The sequence below is a fragment of the Pinus tabuliformis genome, chromosome 7, assembly GCF_031772625.1.
Source record: "Pinus tabuliformis cultivar Carrire ecotype Pingquan chromosome 7, CPIR1, whole genome shotgun sequence".
Lineage (NCBI taxonomy): Eukaryota > Viridiplantae > Streptophyta > Pinopsida > Pinales > Pinaceae > Pinus > Pinus tabuliformis.
This window is the reverse complement of record NC_142293.1, coordinates 686,961,284-686,988,300: the sequence shown is the minus strand read 5'-3', so window position 1 is coordinate 686,988,300 and position 27,017 is coordinate 686,961,284. Positions and strand designations below refer to the sequence as shown.

At 34.4% G+C, this 27,017-nt stretch overlaps 2 long non-coding RNA genes across 2 annotated transcripts; both read left to right on the top strand.

The window, feature by feature from the left end:
* Positions 1-7,745: 7,745 nt before the first annotated feature.
* Positions 7,746-8,848, top strand: LOC149249352 (uncharacterized). The gene is made up of 3 exons (XR_016265842.1): positions 7,746-8,136; positions 8,244-8,315; positions 8,411-8,848. It is a non-coding gene; the product is annotated as an uncharacterized LOC149249352 (long non-coding RNA).
* A 6,930-nt stretch (positions 8,849-15,778) lies between these two features.
* On the top strand, positions 15,779-16,661 carry LOC149249351 (uncharacterized). Its single transcript, XR_016265841.1, has 3 exons — positions 15,779-15,948; positions 16,056-16,127; positions 16,223-16,661. It is a non-coding gene; the product is annotated as an uncharacterized LOC149249351 (long non-coding RNA).
* The last annotated feature ends 10,356 nt before the right edge of the window (positions 16,662-27,017 follow it).

Below are 27,017 nucleotides of genomic sequence, written 5' to 3'. Positions count from 1 at the left end.
GAACCAACGCCGACATGGAAACTCTCTTAGCTAGTTGAAGGCCAGTGGCACTGAGAAAATTGTTGATATATCCCTCTGGAATAGAGATGGGGTCTCAACTGGCTGGCTGCACCTGGACATCCTACCAAATCTCAAACCCCATTGGCCAATTTTGTTCAATATTTTGAAAGGATATGCTCAAGTTGCCACTGCCAAGTTGGAGCGGCGAATTTGGACAGGATGCAAGAGCATTATGTACTTAGTCAAAACATGGGTATACTATGCTGTTAAAATATTCAACACAATTTTTGCCAAGTCGGCTTTGGAAGAAGATATGGAATTCGTCCATGGAAAAGTATTGACTGCAGAAAACTTAAGGAAAAGGAACATTTATGGGCCTTCACGCCGTGCCTTATGTGAACAAGCAGAAGAGCACATTCCAAATCCTTTAGAAAATTCTCTCATGCTTTAGAAGTCTGTAACATGATTTGTATGCACTAGTATGCTTGGTATGCACTAGGATGCATAAATTAAGATTGAAAACCAAATCCTCCGAACGGAATATAAGACATTCTAATCGTTCTGAAACAATCATAGCATTATTTAGTATGTTTACTTGCTTTTTCTCTTGGAAAGGTTCCCAAATTCTCCTCTAAAGGTTCACGAAAATAAATTTTTGAATTTGGTTAACAGCTCTTCCAATGAGTTACATTTACAAAATTTCCATTCTTTATTGATTTCTATATTTTCTATGGCTATTCAAAATATACGCAGAAGTTTTCCATAATAAAAAATTTTCCAAAACAAATAAAGTATTTATGAGTTGCATAGGGTTTTAAATTTTAATCTTTATCTAAATGGTATCTGTAAGTTTTACATAATCTCTATTTGATTAAGAAACTTTACATACCTATTTTAAAAATTTTAATTTTAATTTTATTTTTAAATTAGAGATTATTATTCGTAAGTTATAAGTCAATTTTTTTAAAAAAATAACTTTATCTATATATATATATATATTATTTTTTATAATAAAAAAAAAATATATTTCAATAACTCATAACTACACACAAACACAAAGACACGCAAAAAAAGGAGAGCGTTGTCTCATAGTGAGCACATGAGAAGGGATACAGATAATTATTCAAAATATTTTATCAATCTTTTTATAATTTAATAATAATTATTTAAAATATTTAAAAAAAATAAAATCAAATAAAAAATAATTAGTTTGTTATTTATATTTATAAAAATAAGGATCAGGATGGAGATGTAAAGGTGGTAGTCATCTAATAAGGATTTGTCTGCACGTAGTATTTTTTTAAATTGGTTGAAAATTATTGTTACAATTTTTATTTTATTTGAAATTTAAATTTTAACCATTTTTTTTATTAGGATTTTTTATATTTTTTAAATAATTTAAAAGTTGAGTAGCTTTTTAGGGTATCATTTTTTAAATTAAATTGATATTAAATTACACAGTATTAATTTTTTTTTTTACCATAGTAATATTAATAGTGAAATAGAGAAATCATAAATTAATTGAATCTATCAATTAAACATGAAAATAACAATACTGCCTGGAATTGATATATTGACTAGAGGTATAGATTGAGTTTGTTATAGAAAGGTTACTCAGTGTTAGCCCGTTCTTCCACCCCCATCATGGTCCAATTTAAGGAAAAATTAACCAAATTAATATATTTTTGTTTTCATTTTAATATTTTAATTGTTATTCTATTAAAGTATATTTTTATTTTTATTCAATTTTTAATTCATTTTTTAAAAATTTAATAAAAATAATCAATTAAATAAATTCAAAAAAATATTCATTACTCTTGGGAAAAAATAGTCCCTTAACCCTTATTTAACATAAGGCAAAAAAGAAAAAATCTCAAGGATATGGGAGAACAAAAGATAGAAATCGCATGTTTATTAATAAATAATATATTTTCCAAGAGCTAGTGGAGGAGGAATGTTTATCTTTGAAACCTCTTTCCTTTCATTGAAGAACACATATCATCGGATGTATAGTTGTCCCTACCCTAGAAAAAAACTTGGCATTATGATGGCTTGAAACACAAGGTGGAAGTATCATCATACCACCTTTATTGTTCATGAAAATTATGAAGACACTTATGCGAGCATTCCAACTCAAACTTCTTGTTTCTCCACAAACTAGAAGAGGATTCTGTGGAAGCATTCTAGGCTTCACAAAGATGTAACTTATTAGAGGTTTTCTAAGATATGTTTTTCTACCAAGATATATCTGAAAGATAAAGGGTTTAATAATACATCTTTTTCCTGTTTGTAACACATATAAATGAATTTAAGCACATATTTTTCCCACATAGTTAGATTCAAAAAATACAAAATAGTTCACATAACAATATTGATATAGAGGAATATAAACGAATAATTTCTAATAAAAATCACTTTATGAAAATCCATTTTCTCCTAAACCTTTGTAAGGTTCAAATATTGAAGGGACAATGTAAAAAAAAGAATAATAGATAAGAATGAGAATCAAGTGGGTTTATGAATCACAACCTCATGTCACAAGAATTTTCTCTCCACCACCTTAAAGTTGGCCATATCAAAATTAATGGGTTCTATTTTTCTTAGCTCTATACTATAGTATAAAATTACTCACAAGCTTTAAATTTGATTAATTATTTTGTTTAATAATAAATCATTCTATCTCTAATATTCAAGCTTCCAAAAATGTAATTTTTTATTTTTTAACACTAATACATCTCACTTTATAATGATGGTTCATATATTTTCCGAGAGAAATGATTAAGTATAATTATGGATTGCAAATTATAACATTTTGTTCTTGGAGGGGCTATTATATTAAAACAAATGTTGAATAACCAAAAATTTAATGGCTATTAGGTTGTAATCATGTATTTACAAAATGTAATCTTTCTTAAGCTATCTCTTTATAGTTTACTTATGCTTCAAATATTTCCTCACTTTATATTTTTATTAGGCTTAGTATTTTAGATTAGGGAAGCTATATGATAAGTTCAACTTATTTGAATATAGGTAATTCTTGTGCAAACAACAAATGCCTTGATTTATTGAAAGTGAATTTTAATATAAAACCTTATTATTTTTTAATCCTCTTGATATATTCTAACAAATTGTATAAATTTCATTATTATTACATAAACATACACAAATTCTTTTATTTCACTTGTTAGTTAATTATTTTAGGAGTCTCTATTGATGTTATTTCAAATAAGTTTTTTTTTTTGTTGTCCGTATCTCATTCACCATATACTCTTACAAATGAGACGGTTCTGCAACAAGATTTCTGCTAGATTAAATTCACTCAATACATAATGAATATGAACCATAATACAACATTGAATTTAAATATAACTTTTATTGGCTATCTATCTATATCTATATATATATATATATATATATATATATTCAATTTTTTTGCTACCAGAAGAAGATTTCACCCTCAAAATTGTCCCTAGATGCAATTTTCAAATAATTCTAAATGCATCCGTTTTTTAATTATATTATATCTTCTATTTAATTATTTTTCCTACACTAATTTAAGATATGAATAAACCAAGCCCCACGGGGGTAGGCGAGTTGGTAATCACATCGCGGGAAGTCGTTAGAAAGGCGACTCCGCTCTGAAGGTCACGAGTTCAAATCCCCCGGACTTACCTTGGTGATGCGTTATAGTGGGCCGGCGCGAAGCCCAGAGGTTATAGTGGTGGCGGCCAGAATCGACCCCGTGTCACGCGAGTTGCGAGGCTGTCCCAGTTGCCGATTCCTCTGATACAAAAAAAAAAAAAAAAAAAAAAAAAAAAAAAAAAAAAAAAAAGATATGAATAAACCAAAATAAGTCATTTTTTATTTGAAATTAATTGTAATTTCTAACATCATTATTATTACTCTATTCCTTTTGTTTGTTATGTAATGTGAATCTTTATATGACTCACACCCTTAATCTTTGGTTTGAATAGCCATGACCCAGGGATATCTAAGTTCTCAATATCTCTTGAGGGCACTTGACCTATGCTACAAAACCCTTTAACATGGATGGATTTTTTCCCATGAGATTTCAAACTAGTAATAAAAATCCATTTTCTCGTAAACCTTTGTAATGTTCAAATATTTAAGGGACAATGTAAAAAAGAGAATAATAGATAAGAATTAGAAGCAAGTTGGTTTATGAATCACAACCTCATGTCACAAGAATTTTCTGTCCACCACCTTAAAGTTTGCCATATCAAAATTAATGAGGTTCTATTTTTCTTAGCTCTATATTATACTATAAAATTACTCACAAGCTTTAAATTTGATTAATTATTTTGTTTAATAATAAATCATTTTAGCTTCCAAAAATGTACTTTTTATTTTTTAATACTAATATATATCACTTTATTAATGATGGTTCATATATTTTTAGAGAGAAATGATTAAGTATCATTATGGATTGGAAATTATAACTTTTTGTTCTTGGAGGAGCTATTATATTACAACAAAGGTTGAATAACCAAAATTTTAATGACTATTAGGTTGGAATCATGTATTTACAAAGTGTAATCTTTCATATGCTATCCCTTTATAGTTTACTTATGATTCAAATATTTCCTCACTTTATATTTTTATTAGGCTTAGTATTTTAGATTAGGGAAGCGATATGAGAAGTAAAACTTATTTGAAGATAGGTAGTTCTTGTGCAAACAACAAATGCCTTGATTTATTGAAAGTGAATTTTAATATAAAACCTTATTATTTTCGAATCCTCCTTATATATTCTAACAAATTGTATAAATTTCATTAATATTACATAAGTAAACACAAATTCTTTTAGTTCACTTGTTAGTTAATTATTTTAGGAGTCTCTATTGATGTTATTTTAAATACGTATTTTTTTTTTTGTCCACATCTCATTCACCATATACTCTTACGAATGAGATGGTTCTGCAACAAGATTTCTGCTAGATTGAATTCACTCAATACATAATTAATATGAACCATAATATAAATACAACATTGAATTTAAATATTGATATATATATATATATATATATATATATATATATATATATATATATATATATAATCTTTTTGCTACGAGAAAAACATTTTACTCTCAAAATTGTCCCTAGATGCAACTTTCAAATAATTCTAAATGCATCGATATTTTTATTATATTATATCATCTATTTAATTATTTTTCCTACACTAATTTAAGATATGAATAAACCAAAATAAGTCATTTTTTATTTGAAATTAATTGTAATTTCTAACAGCATTATTATTACTCTATTCCTTTTGTTTGTTATGTAATGTGAATCTTTATATGACTCACACCCTTAATCTTTGGTTTGAGTACCCATGACCGAGGGATATCTAAGTTCTCAATATCTCTCGAGGGCATCTGACCTATGCTACAAAACCCTTTAACATGGATGGATTTTTGCCCATGAAATTTCAAAGTGGTAATATTTTCACCATGGAGTGCCTTAACAAAACACTATGTCACTACCTATTATATGCCCTATAAACTTATTGTACTTTATTTTTAATGTTATGAAATAATATATCAACCTATTCTATAATATACGATATTAAAACAATAATAAAATGTAAATCTTCACATGAATCTTATTATATTACTTTTACGTTTATAGTATCCATAAATTGTTTGTCCATGATTTTTTTCTTTAAACAAAATTAACCATAAACATAAATATAATTTTCAAAATTTAGAATTATTCTTAGTATAATGATATATTTCGTAGTTTCATATTAACTTGATTAATACTCTACGATCACACGTTGGTGAACAATGAAATGTAATAATAAACATGTACGGTGAATCATGGCTACATGTTCAGAGTTCAAATTCCAATATGAGGAAGAAAGGAGAAGCGAAAGTGATTAAATACGGTGTGACTACTGTATTGGTACAAAAGAAATTGAATGCGATGGATTTGGAACAAAATCTATACAAACATGAGACTCGATCATTGATTATTCTATTGATGTGAAGGAATATTGGGATTGTTTTGAATTAATTTGAATTGGTTAGGTGGGCATATCTATACATTGGGGAAGTGATGTATGCTTAAACAATTTATCCATTGAGGAAGTGGTACAATTAGGGAAAAATAAAGAATATATATATATATATATATATAAAAGTTTGTGTGGGGTTTACTTCTCATTAGGTAATAGTTTCAAATCTTATGGGGAGGGGTTGAGGATGGGAGATACCTTTAGAAAAATAAAACTATCCCAAGGGGTGCATTGAGATTCCAACATGCCTTAATAAAAAGATAGTATGGAACTTGTTATGTGCAAGGCATGGAACTTGTTACGTGCAACACACAAAATCATAGAATTCAAAGTTTGTGGAACTTGTTATGTGTAGCACAAGAAATCATAGACTTGAAAGTGGGTGGTGAAATAGCACGCAACTATCACAATTTTAGGCATTTACTCTTGTTTATAGTTTTGTTGCAACATAGTGTTAGGTGCCTCTTTGGAGAAGACCATGATTGTTAAGGACCCTATCTTCAAGTTGGGCTCATCAATCGCTACAAAAAAAGAAGACAATTTCTTGGGTGGTTGATAGGGAGCATTCGTTGGAGAACACATCTTGGGGATGATAAAGAGTCCATTATTATGGGAGCATCCTTCTTCTAGCTTAGAAAAGTTCCTTCTTCAATTTGATAATAGATTTTGAGATCTGGGTCTTGTTAAGAACTTGTAGTACCTCTAAAAGTATTTAATATGGCTTCTAACACCTAGGGAGTACCCCTCTCTCCCTCCCTCTCCCTCTTCCCTCTCACTGTTCCTCTCCCTCTCCTCTCCCTCTCCCTCTCCCTCTCTCTCTCTCTCCCATGCTCCCTCTCTCTCCCTCCCCCCTCCTCTCTATACCTCCCCCTCGTCCTCCCGTCTCTCTCTATCTCTCTCTCTCCCCCCCTAACTCCTCTCCCTCCGTCTCCCTCTCTTTTCCCCTCTCGCCTCCCTCCCTTGTTCCCTCCTCCCATCTCTCTCTCTCTCTCTCTCTCTCTCTCTCTCTCTCTCTCTCTCTCGAATCTCCCTCCATATATTATGTGTGTGTGAGTCCCCCTCTCTCCTCCTCCCTCCCTTTTCCCATCACCCCATCTCTCTCTAAATAATAACAAAATACAATTCACATAGGTAAAATAAAACATCCCTCTCTCTCTCATAACAAAAGATAATAAAAAATAAAACATCTCTCTCTCGCTCTCTCCCTCACTAATAAAAAAAATATATAATAATTTTTTCACATACGTAAAATAAAACATGTCTCCCTCTCACTAATAAAAAGATAAAATAATTTTTTCACATAGGTAAAATGTCACGTACACATAAAAAAAATATTTCTTTTTATATTGATTAACTACCATATATATATTTATCAGGATTAACCTCATGGTAATAAGCATGTAAGTCTTTATATGTTACCTTTCACAAGGACTCATCCATATCCATCATACATCAACAGTTATATAATAAAGTAATGAGTTTAAGGGTTGAGTTTCAATATATATATATTCGTTGGACATACCATATACAAAGGTTCTCGTAAGGAACCATAAACAAACAATATATAGCATACATGTATGACTTTCCAAAGTCTGCAACGAGTTATATTGCGCATAAATGAAAGGTCTGACAGTCTTTAAAGGCAAGTTATGGCAATTTGTTGACGTGTCTCTGTTCTAATCCCGAGATATCTGTAAAAGGGACGTTGTGTCCGGCCTTGACCTCGGTGGAAAGCAACACCGTCCATCTGGAAAGATCCACGGCCAGCTGCCGTGAGGCCATGTGATCCCAGTGCTCCAAGCACTTACGGATCTGCTACCTTGGACTTAACACTTTCGCGCCCGAATCCATTGAACATGATGTGCCATCGAACGATGGTAAACCTTTCCTGCAGATCAAAGGTTGAGGGTTTAACACGTAGCTGGCAGGTGAGGCGTGGTATATATTATTGAGGTTCTTCATTTTCGGCTTATTATTCCTCCTTTCTCGCTGCGACGGTGTGTCGCAGAGCCATGGCGTTTCACTTACCTCTGCTCCGGCTACTACGTTCAGCTCTAGACCCTTGGTTCATTTCCTCCTTCGCATCAGTTGACACAGGTATAAGATCATACGATTATATTGTTTTCAGTTTATGTCAGTTTCCAGTTTTGCAATGCCATTTCAAAGTTTAACCAGACTCTCGTTGTTTTTCCCTTCTGTCTCAGACGCACAGTGACCGGTGACCACACCTTGTCGGAGATGGGAGCCCTTTCGCTCTTCCTTCTGTTGGGTTATAGGTATGCTCGAATACCATTATGCCGTTATGCCGTTTACTTTTTATTCCCATAGTTTTGTTTTAGGACAACAGCTGAGTGTTAAATTACTCTGACAGGGATACCCAGTGGCATCACCGCGGCATGGAACCCTGTTAACAGTTTTGGGTTTCGACCCGAGTCTTAGATTATAGACTTGTCTAGGAAAAGGTTCAGTCTAAGAGTAATATGCTCAGCCGTGACCATTGATTTGTATAATATTACTTTTGGAAGTCATTCTGCTTTGTATCCGAACAGGTTAAGGGTTTAAGCTTGAATGTTGTTTACGCGGGTTGATACCCTGACTTTGTCAATTAAATAGTTCAAGGGACAGAGCGCGTAAGATTTAATGGTTCCCACCCGTGCATGATGTTATTTCCTTTGTTAAATGCCCTCGTGGCCATAGCTACATATATACGAACTTGTGATACAGGTTTTCAAGGTTCTTTTCTAATGAAATGATTTGTATTACTGTTGCTTCAGTATCGAATTTATATATGTGTTTACGTTTCAGTTTTATGACCTCTCGTTTGGCTCATTGTAAGCACTCTCTGTTCCTAAAACGGAGTTGAGGCTACATTGCTTATGTGCTCTTGTTTATGACATTCGGTTTCTAACTCTTGCGAGGGTTTTAAGATTTATTGGTTATCTGTTAACTTGCTTTATCCATATACATGCATGCATTTATATTTAACATTCGACATTCTATGCGACTGTAAGGGTTTGCCCAGTCTTTAATACAGTTCTGGATCACTCATGATTCCGCCGGTGAGGTTGAGGGTTTCCCTCCTTCCACGCTCGAGCGAAGTGATAGATTGCATACTCAAGTTTACTCGCATGGGCTCCAACCCGTTTTCATTTTCGTCTGTATTTCTTTATGATTATTAAATCACACACAGCTTGTTCATTTTCTAATACTGGCCGAGAGGCTAACTCGTTTACTGTTGAATACACACATAGAGTGCCAGGGTTGGCTACTGCTTCACGGCAGGGTGCGCTGTACTTATTCTTTTTGCTTCTTGAGATATCTGAGTATTTATTCCTTTTCGCATGCATATGGTTTACTGTTACATAATTTTCTTGAAATGAGTTATAATGTTGACGTTAAATCTGATATAACCCAGTTATCTATTATTTCATATATATCTTTGGTAGCCAGACCACTCAAGTTCGGATATTGCTTTTCATACAGTTATCAATGTTTTACCAGTAAATGTATATTCAGGTTACAGGCCATACTCGTATCTGTTCGTTCCTCTATTGCTTACAGTTTATGCTACTGTTTTTCATAACACTGTTTGCGAATTTATGCAAATACTCTATTGCTTACAATATATGCTACTTGCTTTCATAACACTGTTTACGAATTTATGCAAATAGCTGTTAGTTCCTTTCACTTTCTCAGCACAGTACAGTGTAATAACATACTAACAGAGGCAACAAGTAGCAACCATACCTGTTATCTGCCAACTTACTGGTAATGCTTATCAATCCACCCGTCCGTAGGAAGTCCTCACTGAACTTCCACCCCCAAGCACTTGCAGGTCCTACTCGACCGCAATGGCACTGGTCTTCGCCAGTCAACGCTATCTGGTCCTAACCAGATGTAGCGTGCACAGGAAAATTTCTTTTTCCCCTTAAGCTATCTGATCCTAACCAGCATAGCATTCCTTCTCATTTTTTCTCTGCCATCTGATCCTAACCAGACTTGGCATTTTTCCCCTTTTTCCTCTGGGGACTCAACTACCTCCAGGTAGTTAGGGTAACCGATTCCTCAGTTACTAACCATGATTAATCATAACTCAATTCAAAATGGTACCAACACAACTGTCTTTTTATTAATATAACATTAACAACAGGATTACACGTAATTTAAATAAAGTCTTTATTTCATAATTACTTCACTAGTTACTAGCATTTACTTTTCACAAGGGGTGTTACATCTCCCCCTCCTGAAAGTCTACATCGTCCCGATGTTGCTTCTTATCCAAAAATAGTCTGGGATAAATATCCCTCATCTTTTGTTCATCTTCCCAGGTGGCCTCTTCAGGCCCAAAGTGCTGCCACTGCACTTTAACCTGGCTGATGACCTTTCTCCGCAGCTCGACTCTTCTCTGATCTAATATGTTCACTGGTTCGACCAGGAACTCTCCTTCCGGTTCCACCTGAAACACAAAACAATTAAGTCAGCTGCTTACTAGTATATTTTTTAAGTTTACATCATCTAACAGGCCTTCTTACCTGAATATCCTGCCAACTTATAATATGTCTAGGGTCATACACATATCTCTTCAAAACTGATACATGAAAGACATTGTGGACCCGAATATGGCTGGGTAGAGCGAGCTGGTAAGCTACCGGCCCAACTCGTGCCAGAATTTGAAATGGTCCACAGAAACGCGGTGCCAATTTGGCACAGGTATTCCATTGAAGGGTACTTTTCCTAGCACGAATTCTGATGTACACATGTTCACCCACTTGGTACTCTTTAAATGTTCTTTTCCGATCTGCGAAATTTTTCTGCCTGTCCTGAGCCATCTTTAGATTAGCTCGAACTTTTTTCACCATCACTTCCATTTCTTCCAACATCTCAGGACCCAGCAAAAATTTGTCCTCTGGTCCACCCCAACTGGAGGGTGTGCGACACTTTCGGCCGTAGAGTACTTCGAAAGGACTCCTCTTCAAGGATGAGTGATAACCATTGTTATAGGCGAATTCCACTAGGTGTAGATACTCTTCCCATCGTGTAGGTTGCTGCATCACATAAGATCTCAACATGTCCTCCAGTACTTGATTCACGCGCTCAGTCTGTCCGTCAGTTTGCGGATGATATGCGGTGCTGAAGTTTAATTGAGTCCCTAGACCTTCAAATAAGGTCCTCCAAAAAGCTGAGGTAAACTTAACATCACGATCCGATATTATTATTTTCGGCAGCCCATGCAGTTTAAATATATTTTGCATGAAAATGTTTGCGATTTGAGCTGCACGATAAGTGGATTGAACCGGTATAAAGTGGGCTGACTTGCTAAGTTTGTCCACTACTACCATTATTGAATCATTATTCTTTTTGGATCTCGGCAAACCGGTAATAAAGTCCATGGTTATGGTCTCCCATTTCCATTCTGGTATGGGTATAGGCTGTAGTAGTCCTGCAGGATGCTGATGTTCAGCTTTCACTTGCTGACACTCCAAACAGCGTGCCAGGTATTCTACAACATCCTTCTTCATGCCGGGCCAGTAATATTCCTTCCTTAGTGAGGTGATTAGTTTCTGGTAACCAGGATGCCCTGCATAGGGACTTCTATGATTTTCATCCAGAATCTTTTCTTTAATACTGCTTTGATTAGGTATGTAGATCTTCTTTTGAAAACACAACATGCCAGCTGTATTCAAGGTATAACCTTGCTGTATGGAACGGTCATCTGAATTTTGCACCAAATGTTTCTTTTGCAAATAAATCTGATCTTGCGCCGCAGCCTCCTCAATCTCTTGGTCAAGAGTGGACCATCCTTGACTGATACCAATCTCATAAATGCAATGTACTTTTCGACTTAGTGCATCAGCTACTCTGTTCTCCTTTCCTTTTAGGTGTTTAATTTCGAAATCGAAATTTCCCAAAAAGTCCACCCATCTTGCTTGTCTTGCGTTTAAAGTAGGTTGACTAAAGTAACTAGTCAAACTGTGGTGATCTGTCATTAGCAGAAATTTTCTCCCTACCAGATAATGGCGCCACATCTTCAAAGCATGAATCACAACGGTTAATTCCAGGTCATAGGCAGAATATTTCTGCTCATGCTCCTTCAACTTCCTGGACTCATAGGCAATCACTTTGCCTTCCTGCATTAGCACTCCACCCACGCCCTCCTTACTGGCATCTGTACAGACTACATATTCCTTTTCAGGATCTGCCACACACAGCACAGGTGCTGTGGTGAGTAAATGCTTGAGCTGTTCGAAGCTCCGCTGACAATCTGCTGTCCACTTAAACGCTTTTCCTTTCTTTTGCAAGGAGGTAATGGGAAAAGCAACTCTAGAAAAACCCTCTACAAACCGCCGGTAGTGTCCAGCCAGCCCCATGAAAGATCGAATGTCTGCTACATCCTTGGGTGTAGGCCAATCCATTATAGTTTTAATCTTTTCAGGGTCTACGGCTATACCGTCCTTTGTAATAATGTGACCCAAATACTGGATCTGCTCTTTATAGAAATCACACTTGCTGAATTTTCCATATAACTGATGCTCCCATAAGGTCTGTAACACTATCCTTAAATGTTCCTCATGTTCTTTCTTATTTCGGGAATAAATGAGTATATCATCAATGAAGATTAATACAAATTTGTCTAAATATTGATGAAATACACTATTCATCAAGCACATGAATGTTGCAGGTGCATTTGTTAATCCAAAAGGCAGTACCACAAACTCGTAATGTCCGTAACGAGTACGAAAAGTTGTCTTGGCTATGTCCTCATCTTTAATTCTGATTTGATGGTAACCTGATCTCAAATCGATCTTTGAGAAGATGGTCGCCCCCTTCACTTGATCAAATAGCTCATCAATGCGGGGTAGTGGATATTTGTTTTTGACTGTTAGTTTATTCAGTTGTCTATAGTCTATGCTCATTCGCAGAGTCCCATCTTTCTTCCTCACAAACAGCACAGGTGCTCCCCAAGGAGAGACACTGGGACGGATGTACTTCTTTTCTAGCAGCTCTTGCAGCTGCATTTTTAACTCAGTTAACTCTGGCACACTCATCCGATAGGGTGCCCGGGATACTGGGGCTGCTCTGGGTATCGGCTCAATGGTAAAATCCAAATCCCTTCTGGGTGGCAGCCCTGGAATCTCTTCAGGGAATACATCTGCAAATTCTTGCACTACAGGTATATCTTTAACAGTTGCAACCTTATCCACTGAATCTGCAAACCCCACTTGCACTGCATAAATCTGACACTTATTCCGGATACATTTAACCAGCTGGGAGGCTGTGATCGGCCGAATCTGCACTAGTTTCTGGATGCCTTGGATTTCCTTTCCCATACCCAGCTCATCTCTATAAGAAACTGTTTTTGTTTTACAATTAATTATAGACCACCGTCGTTCCAACCAGTCCATTCCTATCAGCACGTCATAGGAACCAAGAGGGAGTACATTTAACTCAGTTGTTATGATTTGGCCAGCTAACTTTAATGGACAATTACTGACTTTGGTTAGTACTCTTCTTTTGGTCCCGGTGGCCAGCTGTACTAACCACGGGCTTTTGAATTTAGTGGTTTGCAAACCACAGCCTTCTACCACTTTAGGACTTATATAGCTTAGAGTAGCTCCTGGGTATACTAAAACAGAAACAATTCGGTCAAAGATCTTACCTTCGAACTCTATCATAGTTGGCTGGTAATCAGCTTGCCGATCTTCCAGTGCTGCATTTATTCTGGGCATGGATCGAGCCACATCTCCTACTGTTGAAGCTTCGTAGATTTGGGACAACTGATCGCTGTCCTTTCGATGAGGGCAGTTTCTGATATAATGGGGTCCGCCACAGCCCCAACACTGAACAGGTGGTCGAGCAGCGCCTTCAGTGTCCAATCTAACTTGCTGTTCACTGTATTTGGAATCTGCAGGATGTTTGAATCTGCTCTGAGTTTTTGCTGGATTTTTGGTACTAGTTCCTTTCGAAAATCCTTTCTGAAAACTACTGCGTGCTCCTTTACTACCCATAGGTATTTTACTGCCTCGTTTATCTGTCCAACGCTTTCCAGAATTTTCTCCTTTTGATTTATTCTGCTGATAACACAATCTTGCTTTTCGGATTGCTTCGTCCATGGTTTTCGGATTATCGAACTCTATCCTTTCTCGCATTGTCAAAGGTAGGCTACTAACAAATCTTTGTACTTTAGCCTTCTCTTCATGAATATAGGGCACATAGCGTAGCAGGGAGGTGAACTTGGTTACAAACTCATCAATGGTTTGCTGTCCCAGCCGCAGATCGTGAAATTCGCGTGCCTTTTCATCATAAAACCTCTCTGTCAGGTACTTCTCTTTAAAATATTTTTGAAACTTTTTCCATGTCACATCCTGTTCACTTATTCCCCGCACCATCTTGACCTCTTCCCACCATAGCGTGGCTTTGGCTTGCAACTGGAATATAGCCAGCCTTGCCTTAAGATGCTGATCGTATTCATACACCTGAAAATACTTATTCATATTGATCAGCCATGCTTCTGCAGCTTCTTCAGACTCTCCGTCAAAATGAGGCGGTTTAATCTTCCTGAATTCTCCATGTAATTCCATCCGGGGTCTTTTTGGAGTCTGGTATTCAGAAGCGTTAACAGACTTCTCTCCTCGTGTCTCTCCTCTATCTTCTGCTTCCTCCTGTTCAGTATGATAGCTCTGTTCATCTGTTATTGGTGCTTGTTCCGGCCTCGGATGTGACTGCTGCTGATGTTGTTTATCAGATAAGCTTTTCAGGATCCTCTCCTGTTCCACATTCAATCTTGCGTTATCCGCACGCAGCTGAGCCATTTCATCTTTTAGTTCCTGCAATGTCCTCAGTAGCGTTGAGTCAGTGGTGCGACCTGCTGCTCCTAATTGTACCCAAAACTCAGAATTCCCTTGAGGTTGTTCCACGTTATCTGGAGGTTCCGGATTCCCATAAGGAGCACTGTTTGCTCTTCTCATTATGCTACTACCTGCTTCAGAACAACTCATTAAACAGATTTAATTTATCTTGGTGTATTGCAGAAGTGTTACTTTAATACTGTTTATGTTCATGTTGCTGTAATCTTTAAAAATTTTCCCAAAGGTCACAGAGTTGTAAACCTTGGGCTCTGATACCATATTGTCACGTACACATAATTTTTTTTTTTTATATTGATTAACTACCATATATATATTTATCAGGATTAACCTCATGGTAATAAGCATGTAAGTCTTTATGTGTTACCTTTCACAACGACTCATCCATATCCATCATACATCAACAGTTATATAATAAGGTAATGAGTTTAAGGGTTGAGTTTCAATATATATATATTCGTTGGACATACCATATACAAAGGTTCTCGTAAGGAACCATAAACAAACAATATATAGCATACATGTATGACTTTCCAAAGTCTGCAACGAGTTATATTGCGCATAAATCAAAGGTCTGGCAGTCTTTAAAGGCGAGTTATGGCAATTTGTTGACGTGTCTCTGTTCTAATCCCGAGATATCTGTAAAAGGGACGTTGTGTCCGGCCTTGACCTCGGTGGAAAGCAACACCGTCCATCTGGAAAGATCCACGGCCAGCTGCCGTGAGGCCATGTGATCCCAGTGCTCCAAGAACTTACGGATCTGCTACCTTGGACTTAACACTTTCGCGCCCGAATCCATTGAACATGATGTGCCATCGAACGATGGTAAACCTTTCCTGCAGATCAAAGGTTGAGGGTTTAACACGTAGCTGGCAGGTGAGGCGTGGTATATATTATTGAGGTTCTTCATTTTCGGCTTATTATTCCTCCTTTCTCGCTGCGACGGTGTGTCGCAGAGCCATGGCGTTTCACTTACCTCTGCTCCGGCTACTACGTTCAGCTCCAGACCCTTGGTTCATTTCCTCCTTCGCATCAGTTGACACAGGTATAAGATCATACGATTATATTGTTTTCAGTTTATGTCAGTTTCCAGTTTTGCAATGCCATTTCAAAGTTTAACCAGACTCTCGTTGTTTTTCCCTTCTGTCTCAGACGCACAGTGACCGGTGACCACACCTTGTCGGAGATGGGAGCCCTTTCGCTCTTCCTTCTGTTGGGTTACAGGTATGCTCGAATACCATTATGCCGTTATGCCGTTTACTTTTTATTCCCATAGTTTTGTTTTAGGACAACAGCTGAGTGTTAAATTACTCTGACAGGGATACCCGGTGGCATCACCGCGGCATGGAACCCTGTTAACAGTTTTGGGTTTCGACCCGAGTCTTAGATTATAGACTTGTCTAGGAAAAGGTTCAGTCTAAGAGTAATATGCTCAGCCGTGACCATTGATTTGTATAATATTACTTCTGGAAGTCATTCTGCTTTGTATCCGAACAGGTTAAGGGTTTAAGCTTGAATGTTGTTTACGCGGGTTGATACCCTGACTTTGTCAATTAAATAGTTCAAGGGGCAGAACGCGTAAGATTTAATGGTTCCCACCCGTGCATGATGTTATTTCCTTTGTTAAATGCCCTCGTGGCCATAGCTACATATATACGAACTTGTGATACAGGTTTTCACGGTTCTTTTCTAATGAAATGATTTGTATTACTGTTGCTTCAGTATCGAATTTATATATGTGTTTACGTTTCAGTTTTATGACCTCTCGTTTGGCTCATTGTAAGCACTCTCTGTTCCTAAAACGGAGTTGAGGCTACATTGCTTATGTGCTCTTGTTTATGACATTCGGTTTCTAACTCTTGCGAGGGTTTTAAGATTTATTGGTTATCTGTTAACTTGCTTTATCCATATACATGCATGCATTTATATTTAACATTCGACATTCTATGCGACTGTAAGGGTTTGCCCAGTCTTTAATACAGTTCTGGTTCACTCATGATTCCGCCGGTGAAGTTGAGGGTTTCCCTCCTTCCACACTCGAGCGAAGTGATAGATTGCATACTCAAGTTTACTCGCATGGGCTCCAACCCGTTTTCATTTTCGTCTGTATTTCTTTATGATTATTAAATCACACACAGCTTGTTCATTTTCTAATACTGGCCGAGAGGCTAACTCGTTTACTGCTGAATACGCACATAGAGTGCCAGGGTTGGCTACTGCTTCACGGCAGGGTGCGCTGTACTTATTCTTTTTGCTTCTTGAGATATCTGAGTATTTATTCCTTTTCGCATGCATATGGTTTACTGTTACATCATTTTCTTGAAATGAGTTATAATGTTGACACTAAATCTGATATAACCCAGTTATCTATTATTTCATATATCTTTGGTAACCAGACCACTCAAGTTCGGATATTGCTTTTCATACAGTTATCAATGTTTTACCAGTAAATGTATATTCAGGTTACAGGCCATACTCGTATCTGTTCGTTCCTCTATTGCTTACAGTTTATGCTACTGTTTTTCATAACACTGTTTACGAATTTATGCAAATACTCTATTGCTTACAATATATGCTACTTGCTTTCATAACACTGTTTACGAATTTATGCAAATAGCTGTTAGTTCCTTTCACTTTCTCAGCACAGTACAGTGTAATAACATACTAACAGAGGCAACAAGTAGCAACCATACCTGTTATCTGCCAACTTACTGGTAATGCTTGTCAATCCACCCGTCCGTAGGAAGTCCTTGCTGAACTTCCACCCCCAAGCACTTGCAGGTCCTACTCGACCGCAATGGCACTGGTCTTCGCCAGTCAACGCTATCTGGTCCTAACCAGACGTAGCGTGCACAGGAAAATTTCTTTTTCCCCTTAAGCTATCTGATCCTAACCAGCGTAGCATTCCTTCTCATTTTTTCTCTGCCATCTGATCCTAACTAGACTTGGCATTTTTCCCCTTTTTCCTCTGGGGACTCAACTACCTCCAGGTAGTTAGGGTAACCGATTCCTCAGTTACTAACCATGATTAATCATAACTCAATTCAAAATGGTACCAACAAAACTGTCTTTTTATTAATATAACATTAACAACAGGATTACACGTAATTTAAATAAAGTCTTTATTTCATAATTACTTCACTAGTTACTAGCATTTACTTTTCACAAGGGGTGTTACATAAAATAAAACATGTCTCTCTCTCACTAATAACAAAATACAATAATTTTTTCACATAGGTAAAATAAAACATTTCTGTCTCATAACAAAATATAATAATTTTTTCACATGGGTAAAATAAATCAGCTCGCTCTCTTTTTTAGTAATATCTCTTTCTCATAACAAAATATAATAATTTTTTCACATAGGTAAAATAAAGAATCTCTCTTAGTAAAATATAATAATTTTTTCACATAGGTAAAATAAAATATCTTTCTGGACAAAATATAATAATTGTTTCACATAGGTAAAATAAAACATTTAATCCCATATTTGAGAGTATAATAGTCTCTTTCAAATATAATAATTTTTCACATAGGTAAAATAAAATAATAAATCTTTTCTGGAAGATCCATGTTTTATTTTACCTATTTGGAAAAATTATTATACTTGAGAAAAAAGATACAATGTTTTATTTTATCTATGTGAAAAAAATATTATATTTAAGAAATAAAGCCTATTGTACTTTCTATTGTACTTTCGATCATAAGATCTAATGAAAAAATTATTCTGTTTTTTTAAAAGAAATGTTTTATTTTACCTATCCTTGAGAGACTCTATTATACTCTCTATCATAGGATCCGACGTTTTATTTAACAGAAAAACCAGAGACATAAATCTGTGTTTTATTTTAACTATGTGAAAAATTATTATATTTGAGAAAGTGTAATAGGCCCTTGCATGCGTTCGTCCAATGAAATATAACCGCAACAGTTTGATTACGGTGTTACAAGCCACCTACCTAGCTGAGCTTACACGCTCCCAACCAATAGAATATTAGCAAAACGAGAGATTAGGGTAACTGCATCTTTAAACGGTTTTTTTTAAAGAGACGACGGATTAGGTTTATTTTTGACGTTTTATATAGTTATTTTTGACGTTGCATATAGTTATATGGCTTTTGATGTTTTATATAGTTATTTTGACGTTGCATATAGTTATATGTTCTGGATTATAATTGAAGTTAATTGTTATATGGTTTGGATTCCAATTGAGAGAAGTTACAGATTTCTTCGTATTTCCGTCTACGTATTACTTCGTTTTTACCAGATTTGTGTTTGTAGACGTGGGCAGATTTCGACCAAACCATCATGGATTCATTCGCAACATATTTTTTAGGAGCGGGTGGTAGCAGAGTTGTGGTGCTCTGCATGTCCATGACTCTCACCAGCTAACGGTCAAGTTTTACTATTTTCTGAAGTCCTACATATGTCCAATACATATGTCCAACTCCATTTTAAATCAATTCGAAAATGATTTTCCTGGGTGATAATTAACTGATTTTCTCTTGGACTCTTCTTTAACTTAAAGTCATCTTTTAGATGACGGAAGATTGCATCCAATGCATAATATGGCATAGACAACCGAAATGTTTCATGATCTTCCAGACACTCAGAAATCCGCATCTTCATACAACAACGATCCAATGCATCTGGAGAAAAGAGGACATTCTATGAAGAAAAGAATATTATAAAAAAAATATTATATTTTAATTATCAATATTCACAATATTTAAAAAAAAATATTATTTATGATTATAAATTGATTGTAAAGAAAATATCTAAAAAAATGATTAATAAAATTTATATTTATAAAATAATTAATAATTTTTTTATAATTTAAATATCATAAGTCAAAATATCTTATTTTTTTTTATAATTTAGTTATAATTATTTAAAATATAAAAAAAAAAACATAAAACCAAAGGTATTTATGAATCTTATTAGTTCTACTTATAAGATATTCAAATTTTAAATTTGAGGTAAAAAATTGTTGGTATAATCTTTATTTTATTTGAAATTTAAATTTTAACTATTTTTTATTATAACTTTCTACAAGTTTTAAATAATTTAAAAGTGAAATATTATTTTAGGGGTATAATATTTTAAAATTAAATTGATATCAGATTACACAATATTAAAATAATTTTTCTAATATAACATTAAAATATTTTTTCTATGGTTTTATATTGTAAACTATTAAATAAAATTTTAAGTGAAATAGAAAAACCATAAGCTAATTGAATCCATCAATTGTACATGAAAATATCAATAGTGCTTAGTCCGATGGCTCAAGCGCTTTGGCAAAGGCTTAGTTATAATGGGTGGGAGGTCTAGTGATCGACCTCCCTACTCGTGCTTTGGCAAAGGCTTAGTTATAATGGGTGAAAGGTCTAGTGATCGACCTCCCTACTCCTTCTCTCGTGCAAACTACTCAACAAAAAAATTTCCCATGGGGTTTTGGATTGACGCTGAATGGGTGCACTGTTAAGGCACTCCTTGCGATAGGTCACTAGTTCAAATCCCCTGTGGGTGCTTACCTACCAAAAAAAAACAAAATACCAATAGTGCGTGACCAGAAATACTAGACTTGGTTTGTTATAGAACGGTTACTCAATGCTAACGAGTTCTTCCATCCCCAATAGGATGCAATTTAAGGAAAATTTAGTCAAGTAGATATATTTTCAGTTTCATTTTAAAATTTTAATTGTTATTGTACTCGAATATATTCTCAATTTTATTTAAAAAGTTTAGTAGAAATAATCAATTAAAGAATTATTTAGTATTTATATCATTATTATAGTCATAATTGGATAGAAATAAGGAAGCAAATTGTTAAAAGATTATTCTATATGACTTCTCTCAACCTTCTGGAGTAAACATCAAATTCATTACTTCTTGTGTTTCTTCCTTAACTCAAGAGGTACAAGAGATCTTAAGAGTCTCACTTAGTAATGATCAACATCCTCATATAGTTAGTTTGGTTTATAGGCTATAGGAGTCATCAAGTCTAGAAATTGCCCAAACACCTTAACCTAGAAAGTTACATAGCATCAACGAAATCCGCATTTAATAAGATAATCAAATATTCCAACACCATGTTGTTTTCTCCAATAAAAATGAGGATAAGGTTAATAAAGATATGCCATCTAACAAAATCATACATTTAATCTAGTTAATTGGGTTACAATGTGCCTAACCCATATTTCCCATGGGAGCATAGACTTTATGAACTTCACGCTTCCTTTTAGGATAAAATCAAGCAAATGGGAATAACAAATTCTAATCTCTAGAGGTAAAAAAAAGGTAGTAAGTTGCCAAAAAAAATATAATGATCTACATCCAAAAAGTCTATTGTTTGTTACTCATACACCCCAAATAGGAACCTCATTTTAGAAGCTTCTTCATCATTCATGGAACAAAATAATCCCTTGTAATGTTCTTAATTTAATGGGGGAAGAGACAAGGATTAAGGATATGGGAGAACAAATGAGGAGGCACTCACTAATAGTGCATCTTATTGTATGATCAAGTTTAGTACTCCATAATATTGTCTTCCATTTCAAGAGAAAATAGAGGAGGACATTTTGTCTCTTAAACCTCTTTGATTTAAGGGCAATTATCATCGCATGTATAATTGTTCCTACCCTGGGAAAAAAAATACCATTATGCTAATCAGAAGCAGATGGTGGAAGTATCATTATATCGCCTTCATTTCCCATGAATATCTCCCTATTTCTCCACAAAACGGAAAAGGATCTTGTGAAGGAATTCTAGACCATGTCAAGATCTAGCTTCTTAGTGGTTTTCTAAGACATCTTTTCTCTACAAGGATACATCCCATAGATGTAAAGATGAAGAACACACATTTTCCCTATTTGAAGCAACAATGAAAACATACATGATGTTAGGTGTAAATATTTCCCATGTAGTTTCATTTGAAACATATAAAGTTGATGACTTGAAACTTTTAATATAGAAATATATTGTAAAATTCCAATATAATATGGGAAAGATAAAAACAAATCATGAGTTTAATTCGACGATCATGAAATAAACAAATTATATAATTTAGTAAATTAAAAATGAATCTTTCTTCTATCAATTTACCTTGGTATTAGAAAAAGATGGCAAACACGTTGGTGGTAAGAAATATGAAGCACAAGACCATGAGAAACAACATATCAACTAACTCCATGGTTGTTGTAGTCTCACTAGTGAACATCAAATACATTTTTGTTTAAATATATGCATGTATATTTTTCTACCACATGGGGAAAATAAATAATGAAAAAATTTAAACAAAATGTTAAATATTTAGTATGCCTAGTCACAAATATCATTATGTCACAAATGCACTAAAATTCCTTATGAGTAGTCCACCGCTATGCCCTGTTTTCATAAGTAAAAATAAGGTTGTACTAGTGTATTTTAAACAACATCGAAAATAAAATTTTCATAAGATTATACCTATACATTGTAGGCATTTTGACATGGATGTATAACTCAATAAAGAGGTATAAATGAAGTGGCAATAACTATGACAAATGAAATGGTGATCGCATCCAATTATGGAAGGACATAATCCCAATTGTCAACTTAGAAGGAACCAACGCCGACATGGAAACTCTCTTAACTAGTTGAAGGCCAGTGGCAATGAGAAAATTGTTGATATATCCCTCTAGAACAGAGATGGGGTCTCAACTGGCTGGCTGCACCTGGACATCCTGCCAAATCTCGAACCCCATCGGCCAATTTTGTTCAATATTTTGAAAGGATATGCTCAAGTCGCCACTGCCAAGTTGGATCGAAAAATTTGGATAGGATGAAAGAGCAATATGTACTTAGCCAAAGATGGGTATACTATGCTGTTAAAAGAATCGACACATTTTTCGCCAAGCCGACTTTGGAAGAACATATGGAACTCATCCACGGAAAAGTATTGACTGCAGAAAACTTAAAGAAAAGGAACATTTATGGGCCTTCACATCATGCCTTATGTGAACAAGAAGAAGAGCACATTCCACATCTTTTTAGAAAATTCTCTTATGCTTTACAAGTCTGGAAACATGCTTTGTATGCACTAGTATGCTTGGTATGCACTAGGATGCATAAATTAAGATTGAACACCAAATCCCCCGATCAGAATATAAGACATTCTAATCGTTTCGAAACAATCATAGCATTATTTAGTATGTTTGCTTGTTTTTTCTCCTCTAAAGTTTCACAAATTCTCCTCAAAAGGTTCACGAAAATAAATTTTTGAATTTGGTTAATGGCTCTTCCAATGAGTTACATTTACAAAATTTCCATTCTTTATTGATGTCTATACTATTGCTATTCAAGATATACGCGGAGGTTTTCCATAATCATAAAATTTCCAAAACGGATAAAGTGATTATGAGTTGCATAGGGTTTTAAATTTTAATCTTTATCTAAATGGTATCTATAAGTTTTAAGCATAACTCATTTCATTCTTTTCTTTAAAGACCTTACCTAAGATCAGGACCTCGAGGGATCAGAATAAGGGACACAGACCTGACCTTACTGATGCTAAAACGCATTTCAGGACCTGCCAGCCGGGAAAGTGAAGGTAATCTCTATTTGATTAAGAAACTTTACAAACCGATTTAAAAAATTTTAATTTTAATTTTATTTTTAAATTGGAGATTATTATTCATAAGTTATAAGTCAATTTTTTAAAAATTAACTCTCTATATATAGATAGATATATATATTATTTTTATAATAAAATTAAAAAATATATTTCAAGAACTCATAACAACAAACAAACAAAAAAACAGGCAAAAGGGGAGCGTTGTCTACGAACAGAATGTATATCAGGTTTTTCCGGCGTTTTAACTTTTTGTGGCTTTCTTTTTCAGCTTTTTCCTCTTTTGATAACGTTAAAGTTTTATATAAATATACGGATAATTATTAAAAATATTTTATCAATATTTTTATAATTTAACTATAATTATTTAAAATATTAAAAAAAATAAAATAAAATAAAAAATAATTAGTTTATTATTTATATTTATAAAACTAAGGATCACGATCGAGATGTAAAGGTGATAGTCATCTAATAGGGATTTGTCTGCACCTAGTATTTTTTTAAATTTGTTAAAAATTATTGTTATAATTTTTATTTTATTTGAAATTTAAATTTTAACCATTTTTTTATTATGGTTTTTTATATTTTTTAAATAATTTAAAGGTGAAGTATTTTTTAGGGATATAATTTTTTTAAATTAAATTGATATCAAATTACACAGTATTAATTTTTTTTTTCCATAGTAACATTAAAATCTTTTTGCCATGGACAGTTGAATTGTTCTGCGTGTTGCAGCATTTGTTTATTTGTTTTAATTCTTTTATTACGAATTATGATGAATATATAATTTAGTTGTTAAATAAAGTTAAGAAAATTACATTTTTTAAATTAATATTATTAATTATAAAAGCAATAGTTAGATATCTACATTTAAAGGAACTTGTTAGAAAATTTTTAATAGTGGAGATTATTCATCATTTTATTATATTTATTTTATAAATAAAATTATTTAAAATATTATTCGTAAATATTATATTTTATTAATATTAGTTTTAATTTATAAATAAGCTTGCTTAAAATATTATGAGTCAATATCATACTTTATTAATATTAGGTGAGAAAAAATTATGATTCATTTCACATTTAATATATTGTAGATAAATACCCGGATGCGGGTGACACGCATGAGAAGGACGGTTCGCCACCTGGTAACCATGGGCGGCCTCAAGTTTGGAAGGATTATTAACTGCACTCCGCCGCCCTCGATGGCAAGCGTGAGAGCAGAGGCGCGAGAGGACGACAATTCATTGCCAGGTCTGAGCTCCATTAACTGTTTCAGAGGGGAGTTATGGCATACCAGGATCGAGGCAGACCAGCGCAGCATAAATATGATAAGAATATGGAATGTTATGCATCGGATCAAGTTCGAATTCTGGAATTGGGTTTCTGGACGTCAGTTCTCCGAGCTCAGGCTCAAGAGCTCCCTTCGGCAATTGGAGGTGGACACAGGGCAGCAAGGGTGGGTGAAGGCGGTTTCACACCCTCCATATCCTTCTCCCCTGCTCTGTTACGCTCATCGGACATTAAGGAAATTATGGTTCCGCCAAGACAGCGGCTCATTAGCCGTCGAGGCTCTGGAAGAGGTGGAGCTTCACGCCCCCCGGTTGCCAATCCACCTTCAAGCTGCTGCCGTTGTCTGTGCCACCAAGTGGCTGAAGCACACCCCATTCAGTCGAACCAGTTTATGGACGCCAGGACTCCAGATTCGAGCGCTGCCCTGCTACCTGCGTTTGGAACAGCGGTATTCTCCTTCAGCAGCGCCCAGGGCAATGCTAACATTAATGCTCATGTCTCGGTCCTATTACTGGAGGAACCAAAAGAGGAGGTTGGGGAGCAACCCCGCACCCAAGTTCATCTTGCTGAAGCTCTAGGGCTGCTGAGGGAAGGGCAGAGGTACAACCTGAGCCGGAGGTCGCTCCACCATCGACTCAACCGGCGTCTGCTTCAGGCAAGGCCAAGGTTGATTGGGGGCCTCCCCCGGAAGGCGAGTACTGGATTTATGAAGAAGAGTCGGACGAATAGGAGTCCGCTCAATCAAGCTCATGCCCTCAGACAATGCTCAGGTTTTTTTGTGAACTGTTACTCTTATCACAAGTGCTCAATGTATGTCGTGAATGTCTTTGTTTGGCTTGATAATTCCGTAGTTCTGTGTTTGACTACGCCCTCATGAGGGATTTCGATGAAGAACTTCCTTTTCTCTCTTTTTCCCTTGCGTGGGATAGATAATTTTGCTTTCTTTGTTCCCCAAAGGTCTACGGCCCCTGCGTGGGTAACACGTCTCAGTCATGGTGCCCTTGCATGGGTATTTGGTCTCAATGATGTTGCCCCTGCGTGGGCGTTCAGTGTCGATGAGGATGCCCCTGCGCGGGTAGTTTTTTGTGAGCACTATCAATCCAGAATGCCATCCTTGGCCTCTGGCGACATGAACTCTTGGCTGTAACTGTTTTCTTTTGTTAATGTAAATAATAGAAATAGCATAGTATTAACGATAAAAAAAAATATATATTGTAGATAAATGTCCTAACATATGACTAATATTAGCAAGGAACTAATATTTCGATATTTATGGTTCTTATGTTGCATTTTACTATTTATAGTTCCGTATCTCTTTATTACTATTTAAAATTTTCCTATATTATGATTTATTTTGTTTAACATAATTATTATAAATATACTCTTAACATTTCCTTTTTCCTTTTACATAAATCATATTTTATAACAATTTCTTAATTCTTTATCTTTATTCATTTTTTTGCAATATTATAAACTTATTTAATATATTTAAAATTATTAAATACACTCTTAACTACTTTATAAATATATAATATCTTTATAGCAATTCTTAACCCTATCCTTTATAAATCTATTAAAATTTTGTTATTATAATTAGTTTATTTAATATAACGAAAACCTCCAACAACTACTTTATATTAAATATACTAATTCTTATTTTTGAGAGTTTTTTTTTAATTAATTATATAATTTTTTAATTAAACTCAAAAGTAAAAAAATTTTAAATTACTAAAATATTTTATCAATATTGTGTAAAATTTAACTCTTTATTATTTATCTATAATTATAATTATTGATAATTAATTAAAATTTAAAAAATTATATATTAAATTTTTTTATATTAAAATATTTGAAAAATAATTTTATTTTAAATTATTTATCAAATAATATATATATATATATATATATATATATATTTAAAAATTTATTTAAATAAAAATAATAAAGAAAAATATAATAAATTTATTAATTTTTAATTAATGAAAGTATACTATTCCCATATACTTATTTGAATATACCTACAATATTTTTTTACTGGTAACATTTCACACGCTCTTACATGAAGATCATGTTTTAGGGATTTTGAAAAATTTAAGTTATTGAGTAATAGGCCTAAACTACAAGGAAATATTATAACAATAAGATCACATTAGTATGTTAGTTTTTTTATTATCATAAAACTATCTATTTTTAAGTCTTTCATTATGAAC